The following is a 4,742-nucleotide window of genomic DNA, read 5'->3' as shown; positions in this document are numbered from 1 at the left end:
TATTTTCTCTCCTTTTAAAAATCCTTTTTATAAGTTCTTTGTGAATTTCACATCATGCACCCCAATCCCACTCATCGCCCCCTTCCCTCATGCCCACCCTCTACCTTTGCAACCTCCCCTCAACAAAGAAAAAAATATTGTTGTGGAAGTTATAGTGTGTCACAGTGTGTCAATCACTTTACCCTTTTGTTTACACTCTTTTGGTTGCAAATGTTTATTGCAATTTCTCGCTGGTCTAGCATGAGGCCTCCCTGGCTTCAGCTATTCTATCAATACTGGAACCTCACTGGGACTTTTCTCAGATAGTCTGTTGCTGCCCTGTGTCATGGAGATCCTGTAGCTTGGCGTCTACAGGACTGACCCCTTCATGCATTCCAGCAGTTTATTGGTGGGGTAGATGCTAGGGTGGGACAATTCAAAGCCTGGATTTGGGTCTGAGAGGTGTCTGAGCTGGTCAGCGCACTGGTTCTCCTGCTCCCACACCCTCATGTAGGTCACCAACAAAGCTGCATCAGGGACAGCTCTACTTTGGTGCCCAGTTGAGGTGCAGGGCCTGTTCTCCCAAGTATTGCACCCACTGAGGCCAGTTCTCTCGCTCTCATGACCCCTGGGCCAGCTCTTCTGCCGGACATAAAAGTAGAGGGAAAAGGGAGGGAAAAAGAGTGTCTCTTCCTCATCTGCAACACCATCTAGGAGAAAAGAGGCAGGACTGGCTCTCCTATGCTCACACTCTATGGGACAGCTCACCTGCCACCCCCACATCTAGGCTCTGTGTTTCCTAGGTGAGGGGCAGGGCCCAATCTCCAGAGTGCTGTTGCAGGTGAGGTGCAGGGCCATTTCACCTGATGTGATGACCTCCAGGACAATTCTTCTGCCTACTATAGGTGGCAGGAGGTTAAGGGGGATCTCTTCCTCTGCACAGCAGAGATGAAGCAGAGCTAGTTTTCCCACGCTCACACCCTAGGGAAGGTTCTAAGGACCCCTGCCACTAGGGTCAATTCTACTGTGCTGCCTGGGCATGGTACAGGGCCTCTCTCCCAAGTGCCACAGCTGATGAGGAGCAGGGCAAACTCTCCTGCTTTCATGGCCCTTTCCTGCCACAGGTGGTGAGGGAAGAGAAGGGAATGTGTCCCTCATCCACAGTACCTCCGGAGACGAGCAGTGAGGCCTGCTCTCCCAGGCTTATATCCTTGGGGCAGCTCACCCGAAATGTCCTCAATGTGCTGGCTCTTCTGAGTACTGCAGCTGACTGGAGTAAGTGTCAGCTCTCCCACAGTGCCCAGGTAAGGGTGGGGTCAGTTCTGCACAACCCTGAGACATCAACATGTCACTGAGAAGCAGCCCAGACAGCAGCATCCACCTGGCCTTTGGTGGTATCAGAGTCCAGATTCCTGCTGCTGCAGAGTCAAGGACCCAGACATGGTCCCAAGTCAAAGCACAGGCCAGGACTTTACCATGGTGTTAGCACCAGGCTGTTCCTCACTACCCAGAAGTCTGCAATTCTGCCTCTCTTCGATGTGACCACACCCTCCTGCTTCTCTTTCTCCTGGTTTCATTTCTTTACCACTTACATATTGCTCTCAGTGATGGCTCAGGTCTCTAGGGTCTGGGGTCATCTCAGGAGTATTATGGCCTGCTCGGTAATGTTGGCACTGAGCAGGCATCATCTCAGCCATGATCTGTCCTACAGGCCTCTGAGGTATTGGGCTGGTGGTCATCTCAGGCTAGCCCACTGTCCTGGCCCCTGACAGCAGACTGGTGGTCACCTCAGGCTTGCTTTGTCCAGAGAATGTTAAGTTACTGATGATTCAGATGTTCACAGGTCAGAACATGGAGCATAGACACAGCCTCTCTCCTCTCTGCCACCTACTGACACATAGGTGACACAGCAACCACACCTGCAATGCCTCTACCGGCAAGTCTCCTTTATTTTTTAATATTGCACAGGGCCACAAGCATATCACTTTGATATCTTCCTTATGTTTCAGATGCGTAAGAAAAACATGAGTTTTACGTGTTTATAAGGAATATTATAGTTTATGCATTGTTGTAGTGCATGCTTTGGTTTCCTTAAGTATACTTTCTGTTAATCTCTCTATTATAACATGTCTTTCCTCCTTGCTTCCCTTTACTCCTTTGTTCCTTTCTTCCTCTCCATCTTTCTTCTAAGTTTTTTTTTAAGACAAGGTCTTATTCTGTAGTCAGGTTAAAATGTCAGTCTCTCTGTGTAGAGCATCACGATTAGCCTTCAGTAATTGCATAAGAATTCCGTTAGTTGTTCGACCCTATCTTATCTGTCCACTCTTCTTTTGAGAGCTGGCTTTCTTTCCAAGCCACTCATTCATGAACTACAACTGTAGTTGGCAGCGTGGGTCACATGGGCTCGCGAGGGTCACTTGACGATGGCTGAGCCAATGGCTTCCTTGTTTCCTCCTCTCCGATATCTACGCTCATGCCCGCATCAGAGCGTACGCTCCCGTCCAAGCTGTTTCTTTCTCAAATTATCAGCTACTTTCTACACATTTCATTTTAAAATTATACTGACACTGCTGGAATGCAGAAGACTAAAAAGACAGAGAAGAGTATGCTTTGCTCCCCATAACACTTTGAATTAAAGGAACTGGGAAGCCTTGGAAGCTACTTTGGGAATAATAGTGTCCCCACACTTTCACTATTTTCTGTCCCTTAATCAGATAGAGGGGCTTTCTCTAAAATCTTCTTCTTGAGTGAAGGGGTATCTCCTAGAAGAAAGTTGACATTTGAAAATATGCACTCTTGTGGACTAAGTTAGTTTGCCAGGTAGACAGAGCCTTAGCTTAAATCAGAAGCATAGCGAAGTCGGAGTGGGGGAAAGACGCCACCAGGTGCTTTCGACCAATTTTATACTTTGAAGCACTCCACTCACATTTGCTGTTTTGTGGATGTCTGATCTTCATCAATTTTACTTGAACAGGCTTATTTAAAGACCATGACATACCCAAAGGTGAAAATGTTGTCTAAATATCTAGTGCTGCATACAGAATAGGCTTTGCAGAATATAACCTTATAATGTAGTGACCTGCAAAAGATAACACGCATAAAGACTGGAGATAGACTTCAAACCGTGATGTGCTTGTTTAGCATGTATGAGGTCCTGAGTCCCCAGCACCATTTAAGACAGTTGGGTACTATATGGGTCTCCACATGTGGGTGGCGGAGGCAGAAGGATTACAAGTTTCAGTTCAACCTCAATAATGTAGTGGGTTTGAGGTCAGCCTTAGATATATGAAGCTGTGTTACAATAAATGGAAAAAGGAAGAGAGGGGAGAGAGTGGGGAGAGCAGTCTGATAAACTAAATCAAATAAAAGATCCTTAGTAAAGTCCTCCCAAAATTCCAATGCCATTTTTTCACAAAACAAGAAAATAAAATCCCAAGGTCTGTATGGAAACACAAACTACCACAGGTAGACAAAGTGATTATAAGTAGAGAGAACACATTCAGAGTCATCAGGTTGTGTGACCTCAAAGTACACAACAGAGCCATAGTGACAAAGACACATAACTCAGTGGAAAATAATAGATGATCCAGGGATAAACTGGCACAGCTATGGAAACCTAATTTTTTACAAGGATATCAAAAACATGTACTGAAAAAGACATTATTATTCAATGAACAGCACAGGTAAAATTGGATATTCACTGCAAGAAATGAAATAAGGTCCATATCTTTCATTCTGCACAATAAGCAATTCAAACTGAACCAAAGACCTTACTATATAACAAGAAATGTTGACGTTGATTAAAGAAAAATGGAGGTTATGCTTCAGATACAGGTTTAGGCACGGAATCTAAAGAAACTCCCAACAGCACAGAAATTAGCTTTAATAACTGAACATGTAATTCCATTAAATTAAAAGAGTTCTGCACAGCAAAAGATATTATCAACATACTGAAAAGACAGACTATAGAATGGAAAAATACTTGACAAATATACTTCACATAAAATATTGGTATTAAGAATATATAAGGAAATTTTAAAGAAATGGTTTAAAAGTTTTTGAAAGAAGAGAAAATTGAACATCTCAATACACCAAAACTACCTGTCAACTTGTTTATTCTCTCTCTCTCTCTCTCTCTCTCTCTCAAAAAAAAAAAACCAAAAAAAAACAAAAGTAAAACTAAAAACAAACAAACAAACAGAAAAAGAAAGCCCAACCAATGTAACAAACATTTAAACAAACAAACAAAACTCCACAAGAATACAAAACAAACCACACTATGGCAGGCCCCATGCCCAGGAGTAGTTGGTCAACATAAAGCAAATTCAGTGGCATTTCTGTGAACTTTTTGTTTCATTTTGGCTTATTTTTGCATGTCCATGTTTATTATTGCCTTTAAAAAAGTAATAGTAAGGAAATGGATTAAGGCTAAGTATCTACCAAGAGAGGAGTGGATAATGAATACACAGTAAGTATACAATGTAGAATTTTATTCCTCTGTAAAGAAGAACAACATTTTCAAGAAAAAGCATGTAATTGGAAAATGTTACATCAAGTAATGCGACTCTGGCCTGGGAAGAGAGCTATCACAAATTGTGTCTCATGTGCACATTCCTGCTATATCTGTATGGCATGTGCACGTCCTTGTGTTTACACGGGAGTAAGCAAGAGTAGAAGGCAGGAAGGGAATCTGTGAGGCAGAGCAAAAGCAGTCTTAAGGAAGCGGTATAGGCAGACCACAAAGCACATAAGGGGTGTGTGAG

At 43.3% G+C, this 4,742-nt stretch overlaps 1 non-coding gene across 1 annotated transcript; it reads right to left on the bottom strand.

Annotated features, from left to right (window-relative positions):
- Positions 1-1,788: 1,788 nt before the first annotated feature.
- Positions 1,789-1,920, bottom strand: LOC127206036 (small nucleolar RNA SNORA17). The gene has a single exon (XR_007832731.1). It is a non-coding gene; the product is annotated as a small nucleolar RNA SNORA17 (small nucleolar RNA).
- Between the last annotated feature and the right edge of the window lie 2,822 nt (positions 1,921-4,742).

The sequence above is a fragment of the Acomys russatus genome, chromosome 22 (assembly GCF_903995435.1).
Source record: "Acomys russatus chromosome 22, mAcoRus1.1, whole genome shotgun sequence".
NCBI lineage: Eukaryota > Metazoa > Chordata > Mammalia > Rodentia > Muridae > Acomys > Acomys russatus.
This window is presented reverse-complemented; position numbering and strand designations above follow the sequence as displayed.